Here is a 19881-nt window from a genome sequence, read left to right as displayed (position 1 = left end):
CACAGGTTGTTACTTTAATGAGAGGACCTGGGGAAGGTAATCCAGTTACGAACATCGACTGAGCTCATGAAGACAATGAGAACATTTGATAGATGCAAAGTATGAGAGCAGCACTGACAGTCTTCTCTATATACAGTTATGTCTGCATCTGTCTGTCTGTCGTTTTGCCAGGAAGTGAGAGAGCAGGCCCCCATCAGCAAAACCCCTTGGCGTTCTGTCACGCAATGGGCTGTAAAAATGCTTATCCAACACACACACACACACACACACACACACACACACACACACACACACACACACACAGGTTATCCAGCATGCAGACAGCCGAGTGCCGGTCGGGAGTAATTCCTGCTCGGGGCACTGTGCTCCAGGCAAGGCAGGCGCGTGCTGGATATTTCATTATTCATTAATTTACTGTTTAACAAATCCTGTCATTACTGAGTCCGAGCTGAGTTCACACACATACACACACGCACACACACACACAAAACACACACTTGCAGCAGCAGGGGTGTCAGGCGTGGCAAATCTGCCTGTTTGATCCCGGCCTTCTCAACAAACGGGGAGAGAGCCATGAATAATAAGAAACGCGAAGCCTCGCCGGAACGAGGGAGCGTGACACTGTCTCACAAAAAGCCCTTTAGCGTGGAGCAAAGCTCCGCCGGGGCCTCACCCAGGGCCCAGGGTTCATCATATGAAAAGACAAAACAAACAGTTGGCACAGCCATGATCGATATGAAAAGCAAAGCTCCCCCACACACAAAAGGCGAAAGTGAATCAGTCATGTTTGACAAAAGATGCTGCACTGTTTCCTTTCTGCACATGGAGGAGTCTAGCGTGGCTGCTGTTTACTGTCTTCACCACTGACTCCACTAATGGGATAAGGATTAAAGCTGTGAATGTGTTTTTGGCTCCAACAACCCTGTTTTTGGCCCAAATCCCTACAAAAACAAAAGGGATATCTTCTCGAGTTTCTCATGAAACAGTTGAACATATACAGAATGATGAACTCATACACTAGAATAATGACTTTTACTTTGCCTTTTCAGTCTAGTTCACTTAATTAATTAACAGAGGAAACCTCGAGGCTACAAATATTCATTATTTCACAGGAAGAAAAACATGTATCATAAATATTATAATGATATATTTGTGTTGTACAAATTTTATTCTAAATCACTTAGTAACTACACTCACTATGTCAGAGTGTTTGCTTTGTGGCTGCAGAAGGTGGGAAAAGGTGACCACAGACTTGACAGACCTACGGTGCAGCGAAGGGTTAAGACCTTCAAGTCCTGGCAATGAATGCCACAGCGAAAGGATAAGACTGGTGTTCCAAGGAGAAAGGACTTTATTTCTCAATCTGCTGCCCTCAAGTACACCGCAGTCTGTGGGTGGCCACAGACTTGATGTCATTAACATGTGACATATGTAGAGCTGACTGGGAGTGGCTGGAGGCCAGTGTTTGTCTCCAGCGCTGTTCTCGTGTCTGCAGGGCCAAGCAGGCAGAGTCTGGGCTTTGTCAGCACTCAAGCAGCCAGCCAGCCAGGCCACTGTCTGCCGCTGTTGATAGTGAGCGCGTTTATCAGTATGCATGATGGACAGTGTGCATGAGTGTGTGTTTGCTGGTAGCTGAGGGCGGGAGGGGAGGGGAGGGGAGGGGGGGTCTGGCTGGTTGCTCCATCAGGGGGGTCCTGGTTGAATTGGCTGGGCAGGGACACGGGCAGTCCGGGTCCCTTAAGGTTGGACTGAAGACGCTGAGTTGAAGTGACACAGCTGCTGCTGCTGCTGAGGCAAGGCTGCCTCTCCAGACGGGTCAAGGTTACACAGAGGAGAATACACTTCTGCCACATAGCTTCTTGTACTCACTTACACACATAAACACCCACATGCAGACACAAATACAAAGCAATGCTCCTTCTAAGCCAACACTGCAAGGTCACACACACCTGAATGCTTGTGCCAATACTATGGGATATGTTCATGTCCTTTGCCACTATATTTTAGCATCCCAACAGGGTATAGTCTGGTGTCTTAGAACTTAATATATTTAAACTTGCCATCTTATCTATTCAGTGTTGACTGAGGACATTACTAAGGTTCAGCTCATTTGAACAATAACTCATACCTTCATATTTGTGGTCATGTGACCGCTTCAATATTGAATTTAAAGGCACGTCTTTACAAATAAAAATTTAAAATAGGAATTAATATAAAGTTTCTGCTGTTAAATGCTGATTCAACAGAATTATTAGTTGTTTGACCAGATAAATATGGGAATCTGTGTGAGAATGTGACATTAGTCTATCTTGAACTGACTTTTGATTCTGAACTGACAATCCAGTCTCAAAACAAGGATTTTACCAAAGCACCATTTCTCATCTCACTATTGCTAAAAATCCAACTTATTCTATCACTGTATGATGCTGAAACAGTGATTTGTGCACTTGTGTCTTCTTGACTTTGTTGTAATGCTCTTTCTTCTGGTCTATCTGTTTGTGCCACTAGAAGTCCTCAGTTTGTTCAGAATGCTGCCGCTAGAATCTTAACAAAGAAACACAAAATGTGATCATATGACACCCATTCCGTCCTCCCTTTACTGGCAACCAGTGCAAACTAAAGCTTTTCTTTTAACTTAAAAGGCCTGGCGTAGACTTGCAAAACCTCACATGTACGAGATAATTATAACATATAAATCAGTACTAGCTCTTTCTGCTCTCAGTGCTGCTCTTCAGTTAACAAAAAATCATTTGGCTTCTGAACATTTGCCCTCACTGCTCTTATCTCTAGATTGGCCTTCCACGTTCTGCTGAAATCTTTAAATCAAGACTGAAAGCTTGCATTTAGTCACTTCACGGTAGCCTCTCCTACAATCAGAACTTTTCCAAACATCCCTTCAACACTGATGTTTAGTGTGGTTGTTTTATTTATATTTTTTATATTCTTGCTGTACAATGTGTTCCATGTATTCTCTTTATTTGTAAAGTGCATTGGGACAATGGTCTACGATGGTGTTGACTCAAATAAACGGACTGGATTTCCATCTGCTGCAGTTTAAGTCAGTGTTAAGCTGTATGGCTGTCACATTACCCAGCTGACCCACTGATGACTGACAATCATGGCTCTGCTGCCTTCCTAACCTAAAAGGAATTAATCACAAATTGCATATATCCACTTTCCTTCTACAAGTTAGATATTCAGATTGAAACCACTGTCATATTTTTAAAACAAAGCTGGAGCCATGAGACTATTGCAGGTTGGAGCGACCAGCAGAGATGACAGCTAACATCCATCCATCATCTATACACCGTTTAATCCTCACTAGTGTCGCGGGGGGGCTGGAGTCTATCCCAACTGACTTAGGGTGAAGGGAGGGGACACCCTGGACAGGTCACCAGTCTATCACAGGGCTACACTTAGAGACAGACAACCAAGCTCACTCACATTCACACATAGGGACAATTTAGAATCACCAATTAACCTCAGCATGTTTTTGGACTGTGGGAGGAGTCCGGAGAACCTGGAGAGAACCCACGCTGCACGGGGAGAACATGCAAACTCCACGCAGAAAGATCCCAGGTGTCCACATTGGAACGCGAATCGGCGACCTGTGCTATCAACTGCGCCACCTTGCAGCCCGACAGCTAACATACACAACAAAAACATAACGATTTGCCACAATTTGTTATGCAAAGTTATACTTTGTGAACAAGCGTTTTCAATTGCAACATGTCTGAGCTGTTACATACAGTTTTCCAATTTGCCAAACCCATTGCAGATTTGTGATATCTGACATTTGACATTTGAAGGATCATCTTCACAGTTACAGTTATATTGAAGCACAGACTGTATTCAGAGACCTGACTATAGAGACATCTTACTTGTTGTATCTGTCACATGGTCATGGGCTACTGTCCCTCTGTCAAGGATCATTCAATAATAATAAAGAATGATGCATAATAAATAATGTTGGGTCACTATTTTATGGGTTGTTGGGGATTTCTGTTGTGATGCACAGCCCACATAATAAAAAAAGAAAAGAGAAAACCCAAACCCGTAGCATTCCAGTACTGATTCGGACATTGATTACCATAGCAGTGGTCAAAGCTTTGAATGGTTTGGGCCAGCCCAGGTTGGTTAAAGTTGTCTACAGTAACTTTACTGCCCTTATAGCAGCACTATACTCTAACTGCAGCAACATGATGACACTTCTTCTCTCACACACCAGGAGAGACTCACTTTACACAACTGAACTGCTCGTGTATGTCACAGCCTCCATCAAAGAGGATGCGCTCTGGGTGCAGTAACTATATTTATTCATAGAATTATTAAATGTTTGCTTGTCTTGATAGACAGAGATGAACTGTGGTAAAGAAAGTACTCTGAAATTAGCTCCAAACTGTTTTGAAAATCACTTCTGAATGCCACAAAACATTATATAGGCAAAATGCTGAGCTTGTTTGGTCTGATCTCGAAAGTCATCACCTCCTACACCAACCATTAGTATGATGATAATCATTGAAATGAGCAACTGTACAAATGAGCTGGAAAGAAAACTTGAAAATCCATCATGGATTCAGTGCTGATGGATACAAGGGAAAATTCACTTTTAATTCAAAGCAATGTAGGCATCATAGACGTACCACAGCGGTGTGATGGTGTGGGGGGTTGGGACTACTGATGTACATCACCGCTTGTGTTGGTTGTGTATCTGTGTGTGCATTATTAACTCTCTATTCCCCCATCCCCACCCCCAACACACACACAGTCCCGTGAGTTATTAGCTGTGTTTATTGTTGGAGGCATGTTTGGGTCATATCGCTTACAAACACTTTAACAGGGAGGCAGGACCTGTGAGTGAAGAATGTCACAGCAGGAGATCAGACATGAGACAAGCGCATCGATCTCAAGCAGAAAGAGGCTTCAGTGCACATGAGAGAGATGAATGCTTCAGTCAGAGCAGATGCATTTTCAAAACTGGTAAATCCAGTGAGCACAAATTATGCTTAAGCATTAATCAAGGGAGCTGCGCTTGATTAGTGTGATTATATACCATCTTAATCCTTGCTTTTAAATGAGCAGACACTGAGTGACCGTGCATTCAACTGCATTCTAGTATCTGTACCAAATCCACAGACTTTGGCCATTCTGAATTTTATACATTTATATAATATGACATTGTGTACCTTTGTTGTAATGATCAATTTGGTTTCAGACTGAGAAATCCACTGAGCAGAACTAACCCAAGACTGCAAGGTATGTCGCTAACAGCAACTTTACAGTGTTGCTAATGTTTAGTGGAAAAATTTTACTCATAAGAGCATCCATCCATCCAACCATTATCTATACCCCGTTTAATCCTCACTAGGGTCGTAGGGGGGCTGGAGTCTATCCCAGCTGACTCAGGGTGAAGGCAGGAGACACCCTGGACAGGTCTCCAGTCTATCACAGGGCTACAGACAACCAAGCACACTCACATTCACACCTACGGACAATTTAGAATCACCAATTAACCTCAACATGTTTTTGGACTGTGGGAGGAAGCCAGAGAACCCGATGACAACCCAGGGAGAACATGCAAACTCCACACAGAAAGATCCCAGGCGTCCTAACTGGGGATCTTCTTGCTGTGCGGTGACAGTGCTAACCACTGAGCCCTTGGCAACAACCTCATAAGAGCAGCATGCACATATTATGATGTGTAGTTGTGTGAAGCTTCCAGGTAAGGAGAACAGATAGCAGCTCATGTCGTGTGTTGCGACCCATGGTGGCGATGTGCTTTCCCTCTAGTGGTGGACCCTTGTAGCCTCTGTGTAGGAGATGGTTTGAGCAGACTTTTGAATATGCCTGGCTGAAGAGCATGCTCCAGACACCACCTGTGTCCAGTCATGGCTGATTGGTCTGGAGCTCCTGACCTGCTCTCCAGCCCTCCTTCATCTCCCCGGCTACTGCCGTGGCTGATTGGACCACCACCCAGTTCCCTCCACCAGTCAAACTGCAGCAATCACCACACCTGGGCTATAAATGTGCAGCTAAACTCACAGTCAGTGCGGCTGTGATTTAATATGAGCATCTCACCTTGGTGCCTCTCACTGTCTTTGCGTTTTGTATAGATATTACATTTCTGCTACCAGCTGTGTAACTATGCTAGAAGTTGCAAACTACAAATTCATTTAGCAGACGCTTTTATTCAAAGCGACGTACGTCTGAGAGTAGATCACATTCATACACTCATGGCAACAGAGCTGCCATGCAAGGTGCTGCCTGCCATTGGGAGCAACTTTGGGTTCAGTGTCTTGCCCAAGGACACTTTGACTTTGGAGGGGCGGAGGATCGAACCGCCAGCCTTGCAATTAGAGGACAACCCGCTCTACCTGTCTACCTGAGCCACAGTCGCCTGTTACTTGTGACTAATGTTTTCTGTGATGTGTGTTTTGAGCAACTCATTTGTTTGCTTTTTATTTGCTCATTTCTTAGTTGCTTTTGTTTGTCACATGGGTGTCGCTACTGTATCTTTAAGTTTGGCTAAGGAGTTTAGTTTTGTTTTCTTTTGATATTTTGTCCGAATAAGTTTTGTAACTCTGTTGGCTTTAATCGGTTCTTTGATTTAGCAACACCGACCAACTCTGTTGTAATATATTCACCTTTTTCTCTTTGTTAATTATGTCACGAAGCAATAAGTTGCTTTACCCTCCTAAGTACACCTGTTTTAATTATCTTCCCTGCCAACCCTGGACAGCTGGGTTGTAACATCATGTCTCTGACATTAGGGCAAAGTCAATGGCACTGAGCAAAGAGATGCAAGTGAGCAAGCAGTCGGCAATATTGGAAAAACTGACATTTTGTTCTGAAAAGAGCTTTGTGTATATATAGTGGGTAGAACTTCCAAACTGCAAGATGCAGACTATGGCCAAAGCACTGGGTACTTGTTCAGGTCAGCAGCTTCCCCCATGTTTACTGCAGTATCTGTCATTATACAGATGTGACGTCTCTCATCAAGGCCCCAAGCAGCCAACACTTCCCTCATCACCGCTGCGATGATCTCATTTGTATGATCATGCAGGAAAAATGCCGTTTGTAAACAGCAACGTTTCAGTTGGAAACCCTTTGTGACAGCTCTGTTTCAACTTGTGCTTTCATACAGCTCCTGGAAAGCAACTCGAGAAAAATAGGTGCGTGATGTTGTTACATAGCACTTGTTAAGCGTCCGGATCATTTTTTAAAGTTCTTTTCCATTAATTAGGATCATGTCTTTTTCATGGTGAAAAGTTGTCACATTGATTCTCTCTGTTGTTTTGAACCTTTCTCATGCTGTCTAACACTGGAAAAGGCATTCAAAGTAGATTTTGCTTTTGATTTCACTAAGATCTGACCTTGCACTCATCCTACAGAGCTTTGTGGTGCTGATTTAAATTACAAACAAGTCAGTTGTGTTGCTTTATGTAGTGGCAATAACTGCCAGCAGAGTACATGTTTTTGGTCAGCATCTTGCTTTTTGTAGCTAAAATATTTCTATGCAGCCTTTATTGCATTTGCTTTTGCAACCAAATCTTATGTTTCAGTGGTTCTCTGCTGTTTCTCGCTCATTTTGCTGTGCACATGTGGAGACTGCACGCCAACAAACTCTTTTAAAAAATGCTTTTTTTCCAAAAGTATATCAAAGAACCCTGACAGACTTCATCATGTAATTTGAGAAACTTATGAGTTTTCTTTTAGTGTCATGCATCAAACTAAATTGTAGCATGATGTCTTTGACTTGAGTCGTCTCACTTCATATTGCGCTTCCTGTGATATTGTGCATGTGCAGGATTGGTGGTGAAACAGCATATCGTGTAGTCTTAGTGCAGCATGAAGTCACATTTAGATTTGGTTTTCTTTTCACTATTTTGGCAGGATTGTTTTTTTCAGTACAAAAATATCCTGGAACGTCGTGAACATCTTCATGGTTTGTTACCTTCCCATCAGGCTCAGAAAGAATGTGTGCCAATATGAATGGAAAAGTATCCTTTGACTGTCTGAAATATAATACTAGCCTTAAATGAGTGAAAAACATGGTTTGAAGTTTTTCAGTACTGCAACAGAACTCGACAATATATAATTATGTCTATGGAAAATATTCTTGTATAGTTTTTCAAACTGCTTCATAACAATAATATGACTATAACTGTTTGTATACAGGCAGCCATGAGAAACCCTGCATATTACATGAATAAAGTAGACATACTTTATTAATTAAAACCTTTGTTTACGCTGTGCCTCAACTCAGGAATGTGTGTGACTGTGCTACTTTGTAAAAGCACTGCAATAAACAGTCTATTTGTTGTGATAGGCGCATTAGATATTCCTCATGGTTTTGAAATTTTGCATCATGTCACGTGCACAATTTGTTCTTGTTTGTTGTTTGTATCAGTTATGGTAATAAACATGTTCATTTTCATTTAGCATAATTAATTTCTTCATTTCATGAACCCCCTCCCCCCGACCTTTTTTTTTTTTTTTTTTTTTTTTACATTCTTTCTCCCAACCCTCAAAAACATTTCACAGAAATGCTCCTTGCGTTCAGCCCTGTGGTGATGACAGAATTAGGAAAGATTACATTCTGTCCATAAATTTAAAGTATGCCCATTCATTCAGCCATGGTCTTAGTCTCTAGGTGGCTTAACGTCAGTAAGCTTTTTGTATTGGGTTGGATATTTGTTCCCTAGATACCTGCTCTCTGGTCTACTTTAGTAATACAGCTATTTCTGCAGTTGGGACACTTTCAGGATTAACCTGGTGTTAAATTTAAAATTTGACATGGTCAGTAAGCACACACAACCCATTCACTTACATCCTGATGTGTATCTACATAATGTAAATGCAGTACAAACACACAAAGGTTGAAGTCAAAGATTGGAGAAAAATTGTCAGTCTGGAGAAAGATAAAATGAGAGAAGCTGTAGAAGAAGATAATGAGAAAGAATATAGACAAAGTGCATTGTTTGTTAGTTACAGATATAATAGGAATTCTGCTTTGGCTCACAGACTGTGTGAGACCATCAGAGGGAGATATGGCCTCAGGGCAGTGGAGGTCTCTGTTCAGTGTCTGAACAAAATGCCCAGTCTGATCGAGTGAGCAGGGCCATGAACTAACCATCAACCCCTATAGCATCCAGCCCATCCTCAGAACACTCTAAACAGTGTGTGTGTGTGTGTGTGTACAGACAGATACAACAATCAGTTCTCTGACAGTTCATCTCTGATGAGACGTACACAATGCAATTTGTTTGAATGCATATTTAATGTAGAATGCCATACCACCCACCATATGTCGAGGCACAGGGTTTAATATTATAATGAATATAATTAAAAGGGGATTATTTCTCAGGAAAACAGCATTTGCTTAAATTAAAATTGGGTACAAATTGAATATATAACATGAGCACATTTCGTGTAAAAGGATATTTTATTTTTTCTGGTATAAAAACAGCAGCCTCTATGATTTCCCTCCAGCTTTTTATCTTCATTTTATAGTATCAGAAGAACCTCTTGAGCTATTGAAACTTGATAAGCTGTGGTGATCAATGTTTTCTTGCAGCATAAAAGACAACTTTGGGATTCCTGGGAACAGAAATTCCAAGCGGAACTTGAACTTTTTTCTTTTTTTTTTTGCACTTGATGGTCCCAAAAATCCAATTTTGTCTTTTTAATACCCATATCAGCTGAAGCAAGTGTGTATGTGTGAGTGAGTATGTATGACACGGGGACAAGGAGACAAAGGGGACACTGGTATGGCCGATGGGCTGCTTGTGTTAGTTTGGATGGCAGCAGCAGGGCTTGTCTTGATGCTGAACCAAGAGGACAGGAGGAGGCCCAGCCATGACGCTCATCACTTCTGAAGCCCCCATCTGTACTGGTGTCTCCCCACCAGTCAACTAGCCAACACACACACACACCAACACACATAGCTCTAATCTCTTCTGACAGTGCTCACATTCAGTTAGGCCCCACAGTGCTTGTGCATGTCACTGACCATAAACAAAACATACACTCCTCTACAGGAGACACACCACAGGACACGGGGCGTGGATACCCGAGAAATACCACAAGACAGGGGTGTGGGGAGTGTGTGTTGCAAAAGTCTGTGTGATGTTTATGATGTGTGTTTGCGTGAAGCTTCCAGGGAAGGAGAACAGATGCCTGCAGGTCATGTCATACCTCTGACATTAGGGCAAAGTCAATGGCAGCCGAGCCAATGAAAACAAAGAGACGCAAGTTAGCAAGCAGCCGGGCTGAGTGCAGCGTGAGGTCACAGCATCGCATTATCCTGTATGTCTGCTTTGCTTTTCGGAATTTGGTGAAAGGTTTGTTTTTCAAATATAAAATTTTATAGGACTGTCTTGAACATCTGTACTGAATCTCTACTGACCCAAAAAGTTTCCTAAAGGACCCTTACCCTCAGTCTCAGGAAAAATGACAATGCAGATATTTTCTTTTTACTATCTAAAAAAAAAAAAGATCCTATCTAAAGTTATAGAAAGATACAAAGTTCCTGATGTATTTTGGAAGTCAGCAAAATTAGGAGTTTACCCCTCAAAATGGAATTCATGTCTACAACCAGAAGATAATTATGGGAAATTCAGACTTTTGTGAAAGGTCCAGTAGACAGTATCCAATCTGGCACATGCTTGTACATACTGGGTTGAATACCAAACAAATAAGGATGCCTCATATCAGCCACAGTACATGTCATTAGAGGTGATTAAGTCCAAATTTAGCATTATATTTATCATGTACTGTAATAAATCTTTATATCTGTTCAGATGAAAACACCAGTCTAGTATTCCTACATCCATACTGAATGAGTCCATACCTTTTATGTCCATTCCTAACATTGATTGCCCTATATTTATTCATGTGTATATGAGGTGGAGACTAATGGTGTGGAGGTTAAGACAGTGGATGTTCATGAGGCAAAACTAACATTAATGCAGGAGATTGCATAACCTAGACCCTATAGGTGATAAAATGACAGCAACATGTGGCAGCAATAGACACCTCATCAGTTGCAAACATGAAACTTTTCGATAGAAAGTTCGATATAGTCACTTGAAAGTATTAGAGGCTAAGCGTGCATAACGAAAAGGCAAAATTGGGATACACGAACAAACCCCAATTGTCTTACCTTCCCAGCTCATAACTGCCTACCATACCTTGACAATGGAGCCGCTTTACCCTTCATCATGCTCTCTGTTAGCTTCCAAGGCACGCTAGTCTGCAACCATTTGGGCTTCTCGCCATCCGCTTCCATGTCTGTAGAGTGAGAAAGCGAAATCAGTCGTAACGTCATGGGTCATTCTTTATTTATATGTCATCTGTTAATCTTCTAGTAATAATCAGTTGCCTTTATGTTTAGTCATTAATAGAGAAACTAAATGTGCTGCTTATAGTACTGTGAGATGTGTCTGGAGTACCACAGGAGTCAGAAATAGAGATCTCAGGTCCTCTCAGGTTTGGAGTTTGTGTGTGAAGACACTCCTTGGTCAACTTATGAAAGTAACCAAAGCCACAGATCTTTCAAGGAGATACCTTAGTTTTATCTCTAGAACGCTGTTCTGTCTACAGAATGTAGGACTTGGAGTTTTACACGGGATGGAAAATCGCAGCATAAGAGTTAAACTTACAACCTATTTACAGCAAGCTTAAAAGAAAGGAGCTTGTGTTCACTATCATGGGATTATTAAGCTGTCGTTCTTCTTCTTCCCCACATTAGAAGTGACCGCAATATTTCAATGGCAACATTTCCCCTTAGAGGCTGCAGCCAGCAGGGCCAGTTTCAAAAAACACCATGACCCTGCATCCGCCTCCGCCTAAGTGATACATTTCTGTCAACCTGCTTTGAGGTCTGACGGTCTTGACGTGGGGGTGCACACGGAGGCCAACATGTTGCTGGGTTCCTCATCCATGACACATGAGCCTGGCTAGACACTCAAAGCCTTAACCTCTGCTGGGTGTGATCTCCTTGCCTCAAAGTAATTTCTTGCTTTCCTTTTTTAATGTGTATCAAGATGAGATCATTCCTTTATCCTTACTGATTATTTATATGTGCAAAATTATGAATTTGTACATGTTTTCCGTTGTTTGAATGACATGAACATTTTAGATCTAAATGCATGGAAGGGAATATCACCTATCTCTACCGACAATCCCAACAATTAGCAAAAGCAGAGTTCCAGATTATCATTTGCTTTCTGACTACAGTCACATGATGTTTCCAGTGATCCCAGTTAGAAACTGTTCACACTGGATGCTGGAAATGTACAGCAAACACTCAGCTGAAGTAACCATCAGTGTCAGAGGCTTTCATGGATAGTAAGCACAGTCCAAGATATCTAAAACCAAGACACAAATGCAGTTCTAGTTGCTAGGCCAAAACGTAGGGTCCTCATGAGAGTTAGTAAATAAAACAGGAGAATGCCACACTCTGCTCCCATGTTACCACTTGTTTATTCAGTTATTTCACATATCAGCTTGAGATCGTCACCTGATTGCTGACATTTTCACGACTGGGAGCGATTCAATTTAGTAATAGCATCATTTGTCATTTAGAATGTGCAACTCTTCTTGTTGAAAAGTTAAGAAAAATGACATTATAAAAACGAAGGAAAAAAAGAAATCATTTTTATCCTGTTTTGAAAAAATATTGACACACACGCTCCCCTGAGGTTGTAGCTCATATTTTTAGCTACTGTCAAAAATTATTACTTTAGATTTTGGTGTTGTGTTTCGTGTAGATGAGCTTCCAGTGTGGGTCCCTGGAGAAAAAGTTTGAATCCCACTGCGCCAGCTCTTTGGCTGCTGGCTGCTTAGTGAATGGAAACACAGTCAGACATTCCCACCAGAGAAACGGAGCTGTTTACAGACTGTTTTAAAGCCATTCTAGTTTTACTAAGTGATACACAGTCGAGTGTGACAGCAAACATGGGAGAAGGTGGAGATGGCATAAACAAAAGACACAAGTTGGATTTGAAACAAAAGCGTCCTGTCAATGGCGTGTACCCTCAGATAAATTATTCAGTCCAACAAGTCATCATACTCGAGCGACAAAGTAGACCATTTGTCAGTGTATTCCAAACAACCCTCAAGATATGATGAAGTTTAGGCACCTGCGGTTTGGATAAGATTACCTCAATGGTTAGCAGAAATAAACAATGGCTGTGACTGGAAGGAAAGTGAAGGTTTTCAGACTGAAAATAGCAGTATGTTTAAAAAAAACAACACATTGCTTTGTTAGTTTGGGTGTGCTGCCTCACATATAGGTGAGGAAATGAAGTAAGACTGAAGGTATTCTGTTTGAGCAATACATCCACAAGTTTCAAGGGTTATTCATCATCAGAACTAGTGTTGCATAGCGCACTGATACCAGAACGGTATCACAATCCCCTGCCAGTGAAAACAAGACTTTATCCCATTTTGTTAGTACACATACGGTAAGAATTGCGCTGCTTCGATGTGCAACAGTGTGTGCAGAGCTCTGCTTCAACTCTCTGCAAGCAGATCGGGTGTGCCGATCATGTTTTTCCTGTCTCATGAGCACACTGCTGCTTTCACTGTGACAAAACAAGAGACGTGGCTGCAAATACAAGCGCTGCCTGTCTGAAGATGGTCCAAAAAGTAGATCACCAAGCAACATACGGCGTCATGTCACATACAGCTGAAACTCAGGACGAGCTCATCGCCACCACAAAGCCCGTCTGTAGAACATACTGAAGTGATGCAGGTTGAGGAGAACAACACGTCCAACCAGGCAGAGCAGCTCGTAAACAGATATTCTGACTCGTGAAAAGGATTGAAAGAGCAAATGTCATCGATACTGTAATCATATCATAATAACATTAATACACACTACTACTACAAGCTGCTATAAAGGAGGCATTCACAGTTTGCAGATCAGCAACACTACAATCAAATAAAGTTCCTGTGGAGGTGGTGAGACATGAATATTCACCTGACTTTAATGAAGACTTCCTCCAGTGTGAGTCTGTGTTCTTATAGTTGAATCTATTTGTGTCATTGTTCATTCCTACACGTTTAAGCAATGTTTTGTCTGATGTATTCTTCTTTGATTGCTACTTGATTTTAAGTGTATCTGCATTTATTGTATTGGCCTCAGCGCTATTTAAAAATGAGGGTTGTTCTTCAATGTGTTCTCTGAGGCTTTAAATAAATCAAATGCATGAATGAATGAAATGTTGTAACCATAGGATTTACAGCTGTTGTGATTCTATCAGCTGGCCTCCATAAAGGAGCATTACACTTGAAGTAAATAAAGGCGACCCACAGACAGACAGACGAAACTGCACTCACACTTTGATCTCAGGTGTCGACTTCCTGATTTTTGTCAGTATGAAAACAAACACAAAAATGGGCCTCATCTGACCGGGCTAGCATCTGAACATTTGGTATCTCTCTTGCTCTATTTTTAAAGTGCTCCTCCTCACAGGAAGTGACGGAAGGGAGGAGAATGTGAAGACTAATGGACAGAAAGTTATTGGCTACCACTGGAGCTGGTTTTATGTTACTTTTACAAGTCAGTGCACACAAACACACACACAAACACACACACACAGAATGGACATAGATTGACAGCTCTGACCTGAATGTGCACATGGCCCCTTACCCTCAAGCTACAAGCACACACACGCACTCACACACGCACGCACACACACACACAATGATGCACATACATTATTGCGTGCATGCAGTCATATGCCCAGTGACAAAACCATTTACCATTCCATCTGTGTAAGCATGTATATATTTACGATGCATACACTGTATGCAAAGATGCTTGTAATGCATATTTATTCATCTGTCATTTGCATGACTTTCTGGAGTGATTGTGCCTCCAAAATAAAAAAACAAAAGCATGAACATCATGACTTTCGGTAAATACGGGTTGAATATGATGGTGTTCTGTCTCCTACAGCAATAGCACCTGTCTAAAGATACAGTAACTACAGGTTTTAAGAATTGTAAATGTACATTTTCTAATGCTTTCATGATGTAAGACTGGGCTTTTTCTGTTAATGTTAAAAGCACCTTTTCTAATGCACAGCTTGACACAACATGAAGACATGACAAATTAACTGAACCTGTTACAAAACCCAGAATTGATAGTTAAACAGAAGATTTTTTTTAATTGTATGAATAAATAAATAAATAAATAAATAAATAAATACATAAATAAATAAATGAATGAATGAATGAATGAATGAATGAATGAATAAAATCGAAAAGCAACATTGTGTTACTCAGAATTTTACAACACTAACAAATCCTAACCTATCTGTGGTACTCACTCCCGAGCCTACTTGTTCTTACTGAAGGTTCAAATCTAAAAACAACTTATTCCCATATGTTTTGATTTCTTTTTAAATAGGCACCATAATGTACAGCTGGACATACAACAGTTTTTACAAAATAATACTGAGACCAAACAGTGCATTTGTTTGAGGCTATTTTCAGCTTTAGTTTAAAACACATTTGATACGCTTGTCAGTATTTACACTATCAGGGCAGTGAATGTATAAACTATGGTGTCCATATTCATGCTAATGAATCCATGCAGGGCAACAATGAGGCTCTTTGACTCATTTGACAAAAAAAAAGATTTACACCACAAAGGCATAACCCATACCATGCTTCAGAAACGCAAAATACTTGTTAAATGTTGTTCAATTCATTGTTCTTTGTATATGATTTATTGACAATGTGAATTGATATGAATATAGAAAACATCTAAATGTCCTTTATTCACATCTCTGTGAACTGTATGTGCTGATACTAAGTCAGGACTGAAGGTTGCTGAGCAGTCGGAGCATTGTTTTCTCCCAGATCTTCCTTAAAATGAGCCACAGGCGAGTCAAAGTGAGTGTTAACAAGAGGAACACCAGCCACTTCCAGCACTGAGCCTCAACTCGCCCGCTGGAGCCAGCAGTGGGCGAATATTCATCCCTGGTCACGTAATCATTTTGACTTCAGTGTGGTAGATCTGAGGGGTTGTTCTTATGACCTGCAGGGCCTCAGGGGAGCTGCAGTACAGTGGCTTGTTTGGATCATGCGAGTTGGAATCATGAGGACGTATATGTCTACATACGCATATATATTTTAAATTGAAGGGAATATTTGCTCGATCTTATATGACTTTATGTTCAAACTTCAACTTCAAACTCTTGAGGAAAATTGCTCCATGTGTTTTTTTGTTTTTTGTTTTAACTTTCATTACCATTACCATATGTTTATTGGATTTGAAGGGGAACAGATGCAAACATTCCCTCCATGTAGCCCAGTTTTTTAGGCAAAAACTGAGAAAATTACTGCCTCATTATCCTGAAATCATTTTTTAATTTGAATGAATTGACTTAGGCATAAAAAATATTACATAGTATGTTGCGACTGTGTCATGCAAAGTAGCGATAAAGTGTAATAAAGCAGACGTGCCCTATTTCTAACTTTTTAAAAACAGTGCAGTGTAGCGTTGCACACACACATACACACACACACATACACACACACACACACACACTCTGATAGCAAAGGCGGAGCAGAGAGTAGCAAAGCAGAAAGCGAGAGGAGGGCTCACCATCTTCTCCGTTAAGCCTGGCTGACTAATTCTTGCTGCTAATTTGCGTTTGGTTAATTAACTAATTACTGAGGATGTCTGAGGGCGAGGCTGTCTGTCAGCCTGTATCAGTAATTATTTTCATCGTTTTAATTAGACTCACACACTCCTAGACTCAATTTCTCCCTTCCCACAGAACACACACACATACAGCCGCACACACTGAAGCATCCTGCACTTTGTAAACAGTCTGACAATAGTGCAGAGATACTACGGCTTCTACATCTGGTCTGGTGATAAGATAAAGGCACAAGATAATGCGCATTTACAACCCAGAGAAAGGAGAGGAGTTAGTGCTGATGGGATGTTATCATTATCTCGTGAAAATACTGCAGGGACATCTAATTAGAGAGGGACGGTTTATGCCAGTAACACCATTGCCTCTCTATGTGGCGCAGAGCACATTTTATCCTTAAAGGAACAGTTTGAGAGAGATAGTTGGGTAATGCAATCAAAATCACTCTCATATCTGTCCATTTCATATGAATTTGGATCCACAAGCGGGTTAACTTAGTTTTTCATAAAGTCTGGTAAAAGAGGGAACAGCCAGCCTAGTTCTGCCTGAAGGTAACAAGCACCCCAAAGTGTCCGGACAAGAACAAGTCCTGGATGAAACCCCCCCGTAGCAGAACAAGCTGCTGACTGCAGCTTCCTATTTAACTAAGTGATATGAGCGTGGCATCAATCTTCTCACCAAAAGCTCAGACACAAATAAGAACAAAAAAATCAAGTTCTATGGGTGTCACCACAGTTACACATAAGAATGTCAAACAGGATCCAGGAGGTTTTAGTAATATATCACAAGTTTAAGAGAATGTGGCAGCGCACACTGCACAGTAGTCTAAAATACTCTGAAAGTGGGTTTCACAATGCAGGATCCATGATCTGCCAATGCAGCGGCCTCAATGATGACTAGATTCCTCTTTATTGTTTCAAATAGCGACATTTTAAAGTCCATACTTTATCTTTTACTGATCGGTGTGTACTACAGCTGCCCTAACAAAACGTGCTCTGCAGGCAGCATGCATACAGTTGAGAAATACTACTTCATCATAATAATGCACCTTAAATTTTGACCGTTTGAGAGCTGTCATCTGTCGGTGCACTCTCATGAATTCAAGCTTGGTTATGCTCCCGCAAGACACCGTGATGTGTGTGACGTATCTTCCGCTGTGCAGAGAATTGTGGGTAACAGACGACCAGAACAGCATTTTGGCTTGCAAAATGCGATCCGGATGTAGTAGGACATCATGGTATTTTTGGTTGACAGCATTTGACATAATATGAAGAGGGGCACGTTTTCTGGTACACTATATAGTGTGATAGTACTGATACTCGAAAGCACCCATAGTGTTGCACAGTGCACAGCCTAACAGGAATGTTAGCTTCTGACAATGATCTAAAAGCCATTTTAGCAATTAGTTCTTCAATATACATCACGAAATAGGCTGTTTGTCAGTACCTTCCAAAATGTCCCATACATTTCAAAAGTAACTGTTATGAGTACCTCTAATTGCTAACTCATAGTGAGGAAACCATCTTAGTAATTGTTAAACCAGCACCAGGCCAAGTCGATAGTGAGTGATTAGGGTGCACACCACATGGGAGCTAACGCCCTGAGATGCAAGTCACTGGTTTAAACCATTTGCTGCATGTCACTCCCCGACTCTCTCCTCCATGTTTTCTGTCTTTCTCCACTATCCCTGCCAATAAAGGTACAAAAATACCTGAAAAGCAAACGTTTAAAAAAGGCTGTATTGGAGAGAGAAGTCTAAGTACAGCCCCATGATGTTGGCTGCCTTCGGAAGTCCAACCATCGAACGCAAACTCTGAAAAATTGAAAAATGCTGTCCTTCTCACATTACTCTTGCTTTTTCCTCAGACCACGTTCAGATGCTTGTCAAGAACAGAAACATGGGTGGTTTTATGACAACAGTCAATAAGAGCTGTCATCTTTCTGCTGCACTCTCAGTCCATTTCAGAGGCTTTTCCACAAAGATAAGAATCACATCACAGGAGGAATAAATCACTGTTACCGGAAAAAAAAAAAAAAAACAGGGCGCAGAGATAAACCTGGTGGTTATAAAAAAATGATCACAGGTAGATAACTCCTAACTACACGTCATGGATTAATGTGACTGGGGCCTGAAACCCTCTAGAAAGTGAATCCTATGGAGCTCGTTATTTTCTGTAAAGCTCTAAATTTATTGCTTTGGTGTTGAAATCGTTGTTTGTTGGCTTATTGTTGTTGTTTAGATGTTTCATGCCCAGAATAAAATGCCTCATCAGCTTTCTGTTGGGTCAAAGCCTGGCAGAGCGAGAGAGAGAGAGAGAGAGAGAGAGAGAGAGAGAGCGAGAGAGCGAGCGAGCTGCAAATAGTGAGCAGATCTCTGGCAGAGCGGCCGCACAGCAGATTTCATCCCAAGAAGCCAACTTTAGTAAACAGGCAGAACTAATGAGGACACTGAATACACACACACACACATAGACAGGCAGACATCCACACCCACACACATACACACAACTCAGTGTCTGAGCATTTGGAGGCCCCGGGGCCCCGGGGCCAGAGCAGCCCAGATACCTGATGGGAGCAGGGACATCAAAGCTGCAGGATTAGAGAGAGGAGAGAGGAGAGAGCGCCGCAGGGAGGAAATGCTAACTTATTATCCGCTTCCCAGCTAATCCTGTTATCTACAGAATATAGCTGTGTTTAACCCCCCTACACACCTCCCTCCAACAACACACACATACGGTGTACACACACAGAATTCAGTGTTTGGGGGTTCAACAGCCTCCCAGAGCGGCCCCTGTTTCCATACCGGACCCCCAAAAAAACCATCTGCCTGTGCATCTCGGTTGAAGATAATGTAGATGCAGTTGAACCTTCTCCACTTGTGCAAGTCCTGTTCTTTCATCTAGATCCCTCTCAGGCAACCTAGTTAGGTTAATAACTTGTTCCCCAACTGGTCTTGAGTTCCACGTCAGTTTTTGTAGGCTTTCAGGTGATGTAACACACCCTCTGGCAGACATATTGGAGGTCCACAGATCAGGGACGCCTCGGGCTGAGTGAGGCCCCAAAGCTGAATATGATTAGGTTCCCCCCCAATCCATTATCATTCACGCACCCACATTCACAAACAAAATTCAAAACAGAACAGTGCTTTAAACTATATATAAGTAACAAAGTCATTGTGTTTTTAAGTCACTGTTTAACAAAA

Source organism: Stegastes partitus, unplaced genomic scaffold (genome assembly GCF_000690725.1).
Source record: "Stegastes partitus isolate 25-593 unplaced genomic scaffold, Stegastes_partitus-1.0.2 Scaffold142, whole genome shotgun sequence".
Lineage (NCBI taxonomy): Eukaryota > Metazoa > Chordata > Actinopteri > Pomacentridae > Stegastes > Stegastes partitus.
This window is presented reverse-complemented; position numbering follows the sequence as displayed.